Here is a 15,724-nt window from a genome sequence, read left to right on the forward strand (position 1 = left end):
GGAATTTAGATCATTGTGTATTCACATACTTATTAAGTTAAATTTGACACAGAGTGAAGCCCGCACAAAATATAACATTCTGAGAATAACAATTGGAGAAGACAAGACACATATCGGATGACCTGTCCTGGGCCCAGCACATAGATGCAATCATAAGGAAAGCGCGCCAGCACCTTTACTTTCTTTGGAGGTTAAGGAGGTTTGCCATGTCACCGAACACTCCAACAAACTTCTCAAGATGTACTGTTGAAAGTATCCTGACTGGTCACATCATGGTCTGGTACTGCAATTCGAATGCACAGGAATGCAAGAAGCTGCAGAGAGTGGTGGACTCAGCCCAATATATCATGTGCACATCCCTCCCCACCATCAGTAGTATCTACATGAGATGCTGCCTCAAGAAGGCAACATCTATCATCAAAGATCCCCACCATCTGGGCCGTGCCATCTTCTCGCAGCTACCATCGGGCAGGAGGTACAGAAGCCTGAAGTCCCACACCACCAGGTTCAAGAACAGCTACTTCCCTTCAACCATTCGGTTCTTGAACCAACCTGCACAACCCTAATCACTACCTCAGTATAGCAACACTATGACCACTTTGATCATTTTGCACTACTTTGGACTTTTTTTTTGTTCGAATTGTGTTCTTTCTTGAAAAAATTGTGCGTTATTTATGTTTAATTTATGTTTTTTTTCTTGTGGATGCTGTGTATCTGATGCTCTGTGCCTGTGATGCTGCTGCAAGTAAGTTTTTCATTGCACCTGTGCACACATGTACTTGTGCAGATGGCAATAAGCTCGACTTTGACATTTTTCAGGAAGAACTTCTCCTAAACAACAGTAATTTGAAACAAGTATTGCAATAATATTCACACGTAAGATGTTATAATGGTGGGAAAGAGATGGAAAGCAGGGGAGAGTCCTTCTGGAAGGTACCTGGCTTATTCCAGGTATAGAGAACCAGAGAATGTCAAAAGGTAGATGCCTGGGAATACCTGGTTTACCACTGGACTATATTGCATTTAACCCATGGGCAAAGTCTTTGCTGCAGGAGTTTCAAGTCTTATTAATTAATGAGGTTTAATGGCATTTATCTTGGATTAACTCTTTTCATGGTCATTTAACTGAATTGGTGAATACTTCACTCTTATAGATTTAGTGAAACTCATTTGAAATTCATGGCTTCTGCCAACTACAGAAATATCACAAATGACATGTAGATAAGATATTTATTTATTAGTCACATGTACATCGAAACACACAGTGAAATGTGTCTTTTTGCGTTACTGGGAGTGTGCTGGGAGCAGCCCACAAGTGTCGCCACTCTTCCGGCGCCAACATAGCATGCCCACAGCTTCCTAACCTGTACGCCTTTGGAATGTGGGAGGAAACCAGAGCACCCGGAGGAAACCCAGACAGACATAGGTAGAGCATACAAACTCCTTACATACTGCGGCCGGAATTGAACCCGGGTCGCTGGCGCTGTAATAGCGTTACACTAACTACTACACTACTGTGCAGCAAAGCTGGAAGGCAAAGCACAGGGATATGTGCAGGAGAAAGGTCCCTCTCCTCTTTCCCAACCAGACCACCCAGGTTAGATACAGCACAAAATAAAGACATAAAGCCCCCTTTCACCGCCCAGATTGAGAAAGTACTTCAAAGAAGCAAGGACTTATTTACTTAGCACCAAAGAATACTATAGATCACTTCTAAATACAAATTGTTACTTTAATGTGGGGTGGTTACTGTTACAGAGGGGAAAAATGTATGCAGCCACTTTGTACAGTGGAAAGTCCCACAGAGCATGGGATGACTGGCTGATTGTTATTCTGGCAGGTGGAGGTTGAAAATGGAACATTGGACAAGGCACAGTCCTGGTTTTCAACAAGAAGCTGAACCACAGAAAAGGAATCCAGAGGCCAGATTTGAGTCCGTTACCATCTCACTGGGAGGTGGATGATGATGAAGTATGAGCTGCAGAGGATGTTAGATAACAACAAAGAAAAGGAAATGGAGCATGAAGAGAAGGCCAAGAATTATAGTTTCCTGAAATGCTGTCAGGACTCAAAGGCCTGAGTTATAGGAAGAGGTCGGGTAGGCTAGGATTTTTATTCCTTGGAATGTAGGAGAATGAGGGGTGATATTATAGACGTGCATAAAGTCATGAGGGGTATAGATAGGGTGAATGCACACAGACTTTTTCCAAGGGAAAGGGAAACAAAAACTTGAGGGCATAGGTTTAAGGTGAGAGGGGAAAGATTTAAAAGGGACCTGAGGGGCAATTTCTTCACACAGGAGGGGTTTAGAGAGGAATGGGTCAAGCTCAGGCAACTGGCACCAGCTCGGTGGGCACTGTGTTCGGCACTGAGGTGTTGGGCCGCAGGGCCTACTTCCATACTGTGTTACTCTATGACTCTATTTGGGCCTGAATTCATAACTGATCCAAGCCAGTATGAATGCACATGGGGACCCATTTGCCCGTTAATGCCTATCTACAATAGCTGGAGGAGAAACACCAATTGAAGTTAAACCTACACTATCTCAGTCAGAACTCTGGGCTCCAGGGTACATATTTCTTAATCATGCTGTTGTCATTGCATAGTGACTTGCATTGCAAGCATGCATACTTGCAGAGGGTAGTGCAAGTTTCAGATATTGAACAAGCTGAAGCACAAGTGCTCAATTGGACCTCATCTTGGATGGAATGTGAAATATGATACCAGTGGCTCGAGAACAGGTCCAGAACAGGCCCATATAAGTGGTAATATTGGCTCAAATGCTGCGTTCTAATTCCAGTTTATATACAGGGGATTATTATGGATACACTAGAGCCTTAATGCAGGGGACATTGGCCTGGGAAAGAACAATGACATTGGCTCCTTTATCCCGCCAGTGAACTTGGAAGAGTTTGTGGAGACAGTGTTGGTGATACCCATTGCCTTGAGGTAGTCTCAGAAGCATACACAGGGCACGGATCACTAGTGAACTATGAGATCCATGCCAGGTCTGAAGACTTGATCTTCAAATGCCCTTTTCCTCAATTAACCCAAGCCCATGACGGTATGCAGAAGGCAATGCCAAATGTCATCATCGATGTCTGCCTTTTCTGAGAATCGGCTGCCCAAGGGATGTGATTCATGTTTTCCAGACACAGATCATGTCACTTGCATGCCCGATGACAGACTTCCTACTCCGAGCTCTGTCACCGGAAGAGATCACCAGGCAGACAGAGCAAATGGTTCAAGGAAGTGCCCAAAATCTCCTTGAGGACGTGCAACACTTGACTCCTGGAAATCCCTGGTCCGTGGGTGCTCAAAGTGGAGAAGGAGCTTTCGGGATGTAATTGAGAAACTCGAGGCCATCATTGGAAGCACACCATGGAAGAAGCCCACAACCTCACAAACTACCACCACTCACCCACTCACCGATCGAGCACTTCCTGCCCATCTGTAGAAGGGTCTGTACTTCCCGCATTGACCTTATCAACCATTTCAGAACCATACCACTGGATTGAAAGCAATTAGTAATTGGTTTATTATTGTCACATTACCGAGATACAGTGAAAAGCTTTGTTTGCATGCCATCCAGATAGATCAATCCATACATAAGTACATTGAGGTAGTACACCAAGGAAAAAAAATAACAGAATACCATCCTCCATCTCAATGGACAGCCTTAGAAAAGAAGGGGAAGATAATCAAGACATCTATTAGATTGGCTCCAGGAATGAAGGATTACAGCAACATGGGAGATGTTTAAGATCATTAAAGGTTTAGATAGAGGGGGACATAATGGCTACAAGAAAGCATAGATTTAAGATGAATAACACAATTGCTGAAGTGACTTGGATTAGACTTCCCAGGACATGTATCTCTCAGTCTCTCACTCCAATCAACTCACACTCCAGAACAAATCTTGCACAAACTCTTTCAATATCTTTCAACATCTCTTACTCTTGCACACAAGTGGTGTGAACGTGGATTTCACTGCCGTAAGAAGTTGCTGAGACTAAAAGTGGAATACATTTGAGGGGAAATTAGATAATTTAGGATACGTTGGTGGGTTAAATGATGTAAAGTGGATCATGAAAACTATCTTAGAGCAGACAGCCAAATGGACTGGTCCAGGCTGTAAGAGTTGTGTGTGCACAGATCATAGAATTAACTGAATGCATCTTGAATAGACTGAACAGAAGTCAATGGAACCAAATTTTAGGAGCAAAGTATAACACACAGCTTTTCCTGTATTCCACACTGAGCAAGAAACCATGGTCAATTTTCAACCTCTTTGCTTCCTTGCAAAGAAACTAAACACTTGCCTTAGAGGTACTTCAACCAATGTTCAGTAGATTGACTTCCGGAATGAGAAGGTTGGACAATGATGAGAGATTAACTATAACAGACTTAAAATTCTTTATGAAAACTGAGTGAGTGTTATTGAGAGATTGACAACAATGGACATACAGTATATGCTTTGGAAAATGCAAAGTGATCTCATACAAATGTAGAGAATGTTTAGTCTCAGTCCATGAACACACTTGGTTGTTCGGTACTTGGGCACCAGGAGTATCACAGGATGCGGTCCAGAAAATTTAGCTATGATCCTGATAAGTAACAGAGTTGACTCAATGGGCCTTATTTTACAAGTTGGAGGTCACTTCCTGGCACACGTGAACTGTGATTGGCTAGTTTGGCTGATTAAGTATTAACTGGGGGTCACTTCTGTAAGACCCGTGGGCCAAGTCTAATCCCAATCACCATTCCAGCTGGATCCCCCACAGACATTGACTATTATTAATGTTTCCAAAGGAAAATCTGGAGACTGAGTCCTCTGGTTACTACCTGCATCTAAGGAGAATTGGAATACTGTGGCCAGAGCTTCTGCACTTTCCACCTTTATCTCCTTCAGCAATCTCAGATATATCCATATGGTCAGGATGACTTTAATACTTTGAGAGATAACATTATTTTAATTATCTCAACTTTATTCTTATCCCATCCAATATTCTCACCACTCCCTTTACTTTGGTGGAATTCCTTTTTCTGGTGAAAACTGACACAAGGCATTAATTTATTAACAGCAGTCATCCTCCCTGCTTCAATAAGCTCAAAAGATGGAGTCGCACTTCTTTAACTACCCTTGGCTGTGTGTATCTTTAGAAAGGAGTTTTGGCTTCTCTTTTATGATGGTTGTTAATCTACTTTTTCTCTGTCCCTCTACTGATGTAGGCCAAGTGTTTCCACTTGTGTGGGAGAGCAAGACCAGAGGCTATTAAAATAAAACCATCACCAATTATATAAGACTGAGGATTCAAAAAAAATCCTCTATACTGGGCTAGTAGTGAAAATATGGAACTCAATAATACAGAGCATGGTTAAGACAAATAGTATTGTTACTTAAAGTGAAGTTAGACAAGTGGATAAGATAAGATCTTTATTAGTCACATGTACATCGAAACACACAGTGAAATGCATCTTTTGCGTAGAGTGTCGTCACATTTCCGGCGCCAACATAGCACGCCCACAACTTCCTAACCCGTACATCTTTGGAATACGGGAGAAAACCAGAGCACCGGGAGGAAACCCACACAGACACGGGGAGAACGTACAAACTCCATACAGACAGTGGCCAGATTTGAACCCGGGTCGCTGGTGCTGTAAAGTGTTACGCTAACCGCTACACTACCATGTCTGCCGTGTGTATGAGTGGAAAGGCAACAGTGCATTATGCTGATTGATGAGGAAGGATAGGAGAGGACCTTAGTGAGGCACAAACACCAGAACTGAGTAGTTGTGCCAGAAGAACACAAGAATTAAAAGCAGATGTAGGTCCTGCAAACCTGCTCCACTGTTTATCGATACAGAAGCTTGAAGTCCCGGACATCTGGACTTAAGAACAGCTTCTTCCTCACTGCTATCGGACTCCTGAACCAATCACCTCTTTCACATCCCCTTCCCGGGGGTGCTGCCACGTTCTCAGTCTCTTAATTCCACCTCTCCCGGTTATTCTGTTATTGTCACTTTAACATTTCTTTTTGCACTACTTCAGATTTGCACAACTATCTTTGCACCATCCTGCTGTTCTCTGCTTGTTGCTGAACTTAATTTTGTATTTATTATTACCAGGTATACTGTTTACTCTGTGAGCTTCACACAGACAAGGAAATTCATTGCACCCTGGTGTATATGACAATAAACTAATCTGATCTGATCAAGATGATGACTGATCTTCTAGCTCAGCTTCATTTCCCTGCACTTACCCCTACACACCTTGCTTACCTTAATATCAAGAAATGTATCAGTCTCTACTTTGAATGAGATCAATGATTGAGCCTCCACAGCCGTTAAGAGTTCACTACTCTCAGTTCTAAATGATCTATCCTTTATACTGAGACTGTGATCCAAGGGGTTAGACTCCTCAGCCCAAAGATACATCCTCCCTGGACCCACCCCGTCAACCCGTGTAAGAAATTTCAATGAGGTTACCTCTTATTTTCTTCGAAACTCTAGAGAATACAAGCCTGGTCTACTCACTGTCTTACAGAGTAAACCCGCCATCCCAAGAATCAGCCTTGTGAATCGCTGTTGCACCCTCTCATGGCAAGTAATCCTTTTTTTAGGTAAAGAGATCAAAACAGCACAATATTCCAGGTGCAGATCACCTAGGCCCTGCGTAATTCCAGTAAGACATTATACTCCTGTATTCAAATCTTCTCTTAATAAAGGGCAACATGCATGTGTCTTCCTAATTGCTTGTGGTACCTAATTGTTAGCTTGTGTACAAGGAATCTGAACATCCATATTTCTCGATCTCGCCCCATTTAATAAAGGCACTGATTTTCTGTCGTGTGCAGTGAAGTGAACAACCTCACACTTTTCCATATTGTTTTCTATCTGCCTTATTGTCCCCCACACACTCAGCTTGTCTCTGTCCTCTTGAAACCCCCTTACATCCTCCTCCCTGCCACAATCCTATCTTCAGAAAGACCTGTTTTTGCACAGTATATTCCACATAATTCTGCTTCTTTGAATTCAGTTTGGTTTTCTATTGCGTTATCAACCACACGTTTGTCCTAATCCTCTTTGATACTTGATATAATTTAAAAGGATTGCCATTTGCTTGGTATGCCTTCAGCAATGTTACAAACACTTACATCACCTCATTTTGTAAATCCCTCTGTGTGATAACACTGAGCTTTCAGCACACATCTGTCATTGAATCTTAAAAGCTTCAAACACACCCAGATTATGCGTTCATTCCCTTGTATATCTTAGACTTTAATTTTCTTGGGAGTTAAAACACTGTAGCTATGTAGTGATGGACCTTAACCACATCAGGACTTGTGTGGTGGCAGTATTATTGTTCGGAGTTCAAGGCTGAGCCTTTGCCAGACACTTCTTGCGCTCTGCATAAAAAGCCACGCTAATACAAGCACAGGCTCTCTGCACACTAAGTGAACAAATTATCCATTATTGTGTTAAATCCCAAATCAGAGGCTCCATGGTACTCTGGTCCATGTGTCGAATCGTGCCAGCCACGTCCCAACCCTAGTGTGTGTAACGTGGAAGGATAAATACTTGAGCAGACAGCAGGGTCGAATTTATTTTTTGCCACAACTGGCTGCGGATCATACACACATTACACACCTGCCTGTTCTGACTTCACTGGAAAGGAATCTTGGACAACAAGTCTGCTACATCTCCCACCATGCTCCCAAAGGATGTAAACAGAAAATCGTTCCCCATCACTGTAGAAACAAAATATAAAACAGTTTATTTCAGAAAATATAGACTGCAGCAGAAAACTGGTACTGTAAATTTATCTGATTGAGGAATATTTAACTCACAGCTGAAACATGAAGACATGGTGTCAAACCCAGGCTATAGGAGCAAAGCAGAGAGAAATCCTGTACCGCAGTGTGCTGGGAATGAAGACTTGTCCATGGTACTGAGAGCGCCGTAAGTGAAGAATTGTCCATGGTACTCCACGTACCATGAGCTGGGACTTGTCCATTGCATAGCGTGTACCCTGAGTGAAGACCAGTCCGTGTGTTCCACTCTCTTGAGTTTACAAGTAGTTCTATTGTACTGGGTGTACTGGGTGTACTGGGGGTGAAGGTTTGTTCCATTTGCCATGGTGCACTGGGACTAAATGCATCAACTTCATGATCAGTAAGAAGTCCGTTTTTTTTTAAAGTGAAACAATTCAACTGCCTCTGTCTACTTTTGTCAACTGTACCAGACGTGTGATCTTCTCCCAGCACTGCTTTGTGTCCCTGAGAACGGTGGCACCACGTGTGTGGGAGCTGCATTTTTGTAGTCTCCCTCTCAGTGATACAGAGGGAGTAGGGAAGGAATGTGAGGTTTATTCGAACAAGGGCAGGCAGCTGAGATCAGCTGCCTCCAATTCCTGCAGCACGTAGAAAGTGCAGGACACTTCGAGAGTCATAGAGTAATACAGCAAGGAAATAGGCCCTTCAGCCCAACTCATTCATGCTGGCCAAGGTAATCCCATTTGATAGAGTCATAGAGACCATGGGAAAAATATGTATCGGAACCTTGAATACAAGCATGTGGTTTCTGAGCTTCAGAGGCAGTTGGAGCTTGTACAGAGCATTAGGGTGTCTAATTCACAATTGGTACAATGCATCCATTACTGGTCTCTGCACATTCGGAAAGATGTTAAGGTCCTTGAGAGGGCACAGAATACCCAAGAATGTATCACGTTTCATATATGTCATAGTTCCTTCCATCGTTGAGGGAGAACATTCTACCCATTGAGTCCATGCCAGCTCTCAGGACAATCCAGTCACCCTGATTTACCCACCTGTTCTCTCACACATGCCCATTAACACCCCACAGATCCATCAACTATTTTGGTTAATAGTAGCCACATCTGTGGAGTGTGTGGAGCTTCTGGGAAAACCCACATGGTCACACGGATAACATGCAAACTCCACACTGACAGCACTGGAGGTCAGGATTGAACCCAGGTCACTGGAGCTGTGAGGCAGCTGCACTGTTCTGTCCAGGGATGAAGGAGGTTCAGCTATAAGGTTAAGAACATAGGATCATAAGAAATAGAAGCAGGAGAAGGTCATTTGGCCCCTTGTGTCTCTTTCTCCAGTCAATAAGATGATCTTTTACCTCAGTGTCACTTTCCTTCACTAACTCCATTTACCTCAGATCCAAAATCTGCCAGTTTCTTTCTTGAATATGTTCAGCAATGGAGCCTGCACAGTCCTGTTGGTAGGGAATCCCAAACATCCCAAGAGCTAAAAACATCTCGCAGTGTCCCTTAAAGCATCCCAACGTGGTAGCAGTTTGGTGATCTCATTCAAAGACGTTCTCTTCTTAGCCAGCCCTGGCATTGGGTCTAGGAGCATGTAATGTACACGGAGTGTTATGTGACTCTATTACCATAAGACCATATGATATAGGAGCAGAATTAGGCCATTCAGCCCATCGAGTCTGCTCCACCATTCAATCACGGCTGATTTTTTTCTCAACCCCATTCTCCCGCCTTCTCCCCATTACCCTTAACCCCCTCACCAATCAAGAACCTATCAATCTCTGCCTTAAATACACCCAGTGTCTTGGCCTCCGCAGCCCTCTAATGGTAACAAGTTCCATAGATTCACCACCACAGATTACCTAGCAAGGCAGGCTTATCCAGATCACTTTAACATGTGAGCCATTTACTGTATCTGGACCACAGCTCGATGCAGAGTGAGCATGCAAGCGTTGCAACAGTGACAGGACAACAGCTGTGTGAGATGCATCCAGCTGTTTCACCTTGCTGACATAATGGACAATTTAATATCCATCTCCCTGTCACCTGCTGAGCATCCAATATACCAGATGTGGAGATGGAGCATTTGGCACCCACACCTACCTATCCATCCCAGTACAATATGAAAGTGAATTATTACTGCTTCCTTGATGCCTATTGTATGAACAAATGAGGTTAATTGGCTTATCCTTCTGACAGATCATTTACAGTAGACACTGAGGCCCTGAGGACATAGAGAAGAATCTGTGATACTTCTCCTCGAGCAGTAAATAACTGAGATAAAATTCCATCACATCTATGCAATATTAGAACTGACAGTCATTCGACCTGATTACAGTATTCAACAGACACCTCCCCCACCTGATAAAATATAGAAGTTGAGCCATCTCCAGTTGAGATCATCAGCATCTCCAGTCATGCATCAAGGTCATCCAAGGCTAATGTTGAAAACCCCCATATCAGAAGGGATTAGGTAATCACTTGAAGGAAAAAGCAAAGGAATGTGACTGAATAGGTTACTCCACTTGAATCTAGCAAAGACTCGATGGGCTGTATGGCCTTGTGTGCTGTAATCCTTCAGCACTGAGAACATCAGCCTAAATTTTCTTCTCGGGCCTCTGGAGAGAGACTTGAGCCAGTAACCCTCCAACTCAGAGGTAAGAGAGTGATGTGTGGAGCCTAACTTCCTCTGTTCCTGGTGGGGATCAGTCAGAATCCAGGGCACAATTTTGTGGCATGTGAAAGCTCCCCATGCACAATCGAGACAAATCAATGCTCTGCACCCTGAAAAAGCAGAGAGGGGCGGGCTTTATGACTGGAAATTTCGTGCCTGCAAACCTGGTCCAAGCAACTTGATAGAGACTGTCAAAGAGTTAAAAAAAAGTAGAGGGCAATCAAGAAAGAGAAGTGTGACAGATTGGATAGTTCTTTCAAAGTGCTGGCATGGGCCCAATGAGGTGAATGACCTCCTTCAATACTGTTCGATTCCATGGTCCATTAATTCAATTATTAAGACACTTTCAGAAGGCCAGGATAAAAAAGGGCAAGGACTCTGACAATGTTCATCATTTAAAATTACCCTGATGGTGAACAGGATAAAAAAAAACACCTTGAAATGTTGAAGTTAATTGGAGATAGCTGGCATGGTTTCAGTAGTGATTAACTTAATGACTGGAGTTTCACACCAGCAATTTCAGGATGGCATTTGACATTACCTTTCGTCATTGGCTGCTGGCCATCTGCAGAGTTTTGCACTCCCCAGTTGGACCATGAAGATTCAAAGGCAGTGAGCAATCAGTAAGCATACACTCATGTTTCCTTGTGATATAGAAGGAGATCATTCGGTTCATTGAGTCTATGCTAGCTCTCAGAGCACACCCATCAATCTCAATTCCCTTCCATAGAATACAATCTATTCTGTCTCACATACCCATCAAGTTGCCTCTGATTCTCCTGCTCTCCTGCCTCCTGCCCACTCTGGGGCTGAGTTTACCAGGGCCATAAAGTCATTGAGTGATAGAGCATGGTACCAGGCCCTTCAGCCCATCAAGGCCGTGCCAACCACACACACACATTTATGCTATCCTACACAGATCCCATTTTGTTCTTCCCAGCAATTCCTCCCAGATTCTACCACTCACCTACACACTAGGGGCAGTTAACAGTTTCCAGTTAACCTATCAACAGTGTCCAGTTAACCTACCAACCTGCATATCTTGGGATGTGGGAGGAAACCGGAGCACCCAGAAGAAACCCATGAGGTCACAGCACCAGAGATCAGGATCGAACCCAGGTGGGTGGAGCTGTGAGCCAGCTGTACTACCTGCTGCATTGCCATGTCGACCCCCACCCCCCCCCCCCCCACCGCCCCCCACCACCCACCTCCCCCACCAGCTATTGCCTGAGGAGATGCTTGGGAGTTTGGCCTTTGATACGGAACGGTGGAACTGTCGGCATTATGGACGCAGGGTCAGGACAAGGGTGGGGTTGACTGAATTGGGAGCAGGCTGCTGAAATTACAGCTGAACCATTTCACTCAGCCTGGGTCTCCCTACTTTAAGAAGACAATTGCACAAGAAGATGCAAAAGTGACCTACCTGCCTACATCTAGTATCAGGGAAAGTTGTCAATCCTGGGACTTTTCTCTCTGGAAATGGGAAAGCAGAGAGATGAATGGTAGATATATTTGGCGAATATTGGATGCAGAATTGTGTCTCCATAATATGCAGAGTAGGAACACGAGAATTAATTGTTTCACATTAGGGACAACCAAAAATGAGGAATTCAGGAAAAGTCTTTTCAGAACGAAAGAAAACTGGAGGAATGGAAGGAGAAACTAAAACAGGAATCAAAATGACTGAGCAAACTCCTGTCAGCAAAATAAGGTGACTCAGGTTTGCAAATACATTCAATCTACTTTTATATAATCTATTTTTACCTGAACGTTATTATTATTAATCCGAGTGCTTTGTAATGAGATAAAGGTGTTACAATGGATGCCTTATAATTGAGAGTTTTGTAAAAAGAGTGGAATGTACGAAGTGTAAAACAGAACTCTACAGTGAAGATACGTTTAACAAAATTTCCTCCGGGTGCACCAGTTTCCTCCCACAGTCCAAAGAAGTACAGGTTAGGAAGTTGTGGGCATGCTATGTCGGCGCCGGAAGCGTGGTGACACTTGCGGGCTGCCCCCAGAACACTCTACACAAAAGATGCATTTCACTGTGTGTTTTGATGTACATGTAACTAATAAAGAAATCTTATCTTATTATATCATGAAGGTAGTGCTCTAGGAAAGCAATATTAGTATCTGGAGCAACAAATAATCTACTGAAGGAACTCAGCGGGTCGAGCAGCATCTGTGGGGGGAGAAGGAATTGTCAGCATTTTGGGTCAAAACCTTGCACCAGGACTGAGAGTGGAGAGAGGTGATGGCCAGTATCAAAAGGAGAGGGGGAGTGGTGAGAGAGGAGCCCGAGGTGATTGGTGGACCAAAGAGGGGTGAAGGATGACGGGCAGGTTGAGCCGGGTAGGGGAGGGGGGGAAGTAGAGGCAGGTGGATGAAGGATGGAGGCAGAAAAAAAAAGGAGAGGCAGATGGAGCGAGGTGGGGGAGTGGAGGGTGAAGGTCTCTTGTGCATCCAATACTGGCATCTGTTGGGTGATGAGACAGAACAGGAGGAGTGATGGTTAGATTCTCTTGGCAGGTTTATAACCCATTTCACAGCAATTTCAAGAGTTAAATGCACAGTATTAAAACTCATAAACTCTCTTTATACTTAAGGCAGAATTCGTCATTGAACACACATGGACACAGCTGGACAGTGAACTGCCCTAGATGTGTGCCTTGCAGACTGTGCAATGATATCACAGCTGTGTGTGAACTGGGAGTTGACACAGCTTCTGCCCAGCCCCAGTTCCAGGGAAATCATAGTTTACCCAACACCACAAGGGGTAAACAGCATGTTTGTTACATTCTGGCTCAAGACCAGTCCCTGAGGCAATTGTTCATGAAACCTTTGAGGAGACTGCCACCCCTCCAGTACATTGTGGTCTCCAAGAATTCAGTGCACCATCTCTGGGGCATTTTTGTGAACAGTTCAATAGAGAAAAAATATCTAAGCATAAGACAAGAAATTTGTCTTTGGGCATTGTCACTAAATATGTGTGAGAGTATCAGCATTAGGTTGTATCCACTTATATTGATTGACATCCAGTTCCATTGAAGACAGGAGCCTGGTAATAAAGAGACCCGGACCATTCAACCAGAGGCATAGGTGTAATCTCAAACTGGAATAAAAAGCTATTACCAACAATGATGGCCATCAGATTACTGGATTGTTTTAAAAACCCACAAGGTTCACATCAAACGAATGAAGTACACCGTCTTTCTGCAGACTGGCCTTTATGTGATTCCAGACCCTTCAACATCACTGAATCTAATTTCTGAAATCCCCTCTGAAATAGCTCAGCAAAGCTGTCACTTCTGGCGCCAAATGGGGAGAGGCAATAACTTCTGGTTTGCCGGTGACATTTACATTCCATAAACAAATTAATGAGAAGACTGTGGTTTTTATGTGACAAAACCACCGGGAATAAATCCAACTAGAATTAGCAACTCTGAGGAGAATGGAATTGAGATGAGCCCACAACTGTAGCATATGTGAAGTTTAGGTTCATAACTCAGGCAATGAAAGTAACTTCCACTGTGCCACAGATGTTTCTCTTAAGCAACAGAACACAACATTTGATAGGGTTACTGCCATAAAAATGTGCTATTATACAAGAAGGTACATAATTATGATATTTATAAGGGCAGCGAATGAATTCCTGAAAGCAGGAGATTGCTGGTTATTCAAATGTAACACAGTCATATATCACTGAGATTGTGGTTTAGAGAGTTAAAACATAAATTGGCAAATTAGTTTATCATAGTCATATGCACTGAGGTACGGTGAAAAGCTTAGTTTTGCATTCTATCCATAAAGATCATTTCATTACAACATTGCATTGAGGTAGTACAAGGGAAAACAGTAACAGAATGCAGAATGTAGTGTTACAGTTACAGAGGAAGTGCAGTGCAGGTAGACAATAAGGTGCAAGGCCATAACAAGGTGAATTGTGAGGTCAAGAATCCATCTTATCGTTCTAGGGGACCATTCAATAGTCTTATAACAGCGGGATAGAAGCTCTCCTTGAGACTGGTGGTACATTCTTTCAGGCTTTTCTATCTTTTGCCCAATGGGAGGGAGGAGAAGAGAGAACGTCTGGGGTGGGTGGGGCCTTTGATTATGTTGGCTGCTTTACTGAGGCAGCGGGAAGTGTAGACAGAGTCCATGAAGGGGAGGCTGGTTTCCTTGATGTGCTGGGCTGTGTCCACAACTCTGCAGTTTCTTGCAATCTTGGGCAGAGCAGTTGCCATACCAAGCCATCACACATCCAGATAGGATGCTTTCCATGGTGCATCGATAAAAATTGATGAAGGTCAAAGGGGACATGTCGAATTTCCTTAGCCTCCTGAGGAAGTAGAGGTTTTGGTGAGCTTTCTTGGCCGTGGCATCTGCATGGTTGGACCAGGACAAGCTATTGGTGATGTTCACTCCTAGGAGCTTAAAGCTCTCAACCCTCTCGACCTCAGTGCAGTTGACATAAATAAGGGCATGTGCACCGCCCCCCTTCTTGAAGTCAATGACCAGCTCTTTTGTTTTGCTAACATTGAGAGAAAGGTTGCTGTCATGACACCATGTCACTAGGCTCTCTATCTCCTTGAGTTAGATAGTTGAAGCACAAGGTTATACCACTTGGTCTGGGAGTTAGTTAAAACATGGCATTATGCTACTGGAAATAGGTTTAGAAATTAAGACAGCCTTACGGTACTGGGACTAGGGGGTTAGACAGTTAAAAGATGGAGCTATACCAGAGAGAATGAGGGTTATCTAGTTATGACATGGTTTTATGTAAATGGGAAAGGGGGTTAGACATTTAAAAGTGGTATTACATCTCTGAAAATGGGGTTAGGCAATTAACACATGGCCTTATACCACTGGGGATGGGGATCGGACGGTTAACTGATGGCCTTCTTTGACCATTTGATTATTTCAGTACACTCCTTGTTGCTTCCCGTGTTCCACAATCTGCACTCTTCTAAAATCCTGCAGCTGGATTCCTACTTCAGTTGTTGCTCATTCACTATCCATCCACGATACTTGGTCTTCCGATGCCTAAAGTTTAGAATTCTTATCCTTGCCTTTAAATCCCTCCGTGACATTGCTCCTCCCAATTGAAAGCAACCTCCAAGCCTAAACTCCATGTCTTGGACACCAGCTTTGAACCTTCCCTGACACTTTGACCCATTATAGGTGACTACAGCTACATCCTGCTCCATAGAGTTCTTTCCTTAAGCCTTTCTGTTTCTCCAATTCCTTCTTTT

The sequence above is a fragment of the Pristis pectinata genome, chromosome 23, assembly GCF_009764475.1.
Source record: "Pristis pectinata isolate sPriPec2 chromosome 23, sPriPec2.1.pri, whole genome shotgun sequence".
NCBI classification, from domain to species: domain Eukaryota; kingdom Metazoa; phylum Chordata; class Chondrichthyes; order Rhinopristiformes; family Pristidae; genus Pristis; species Pristis pectinata.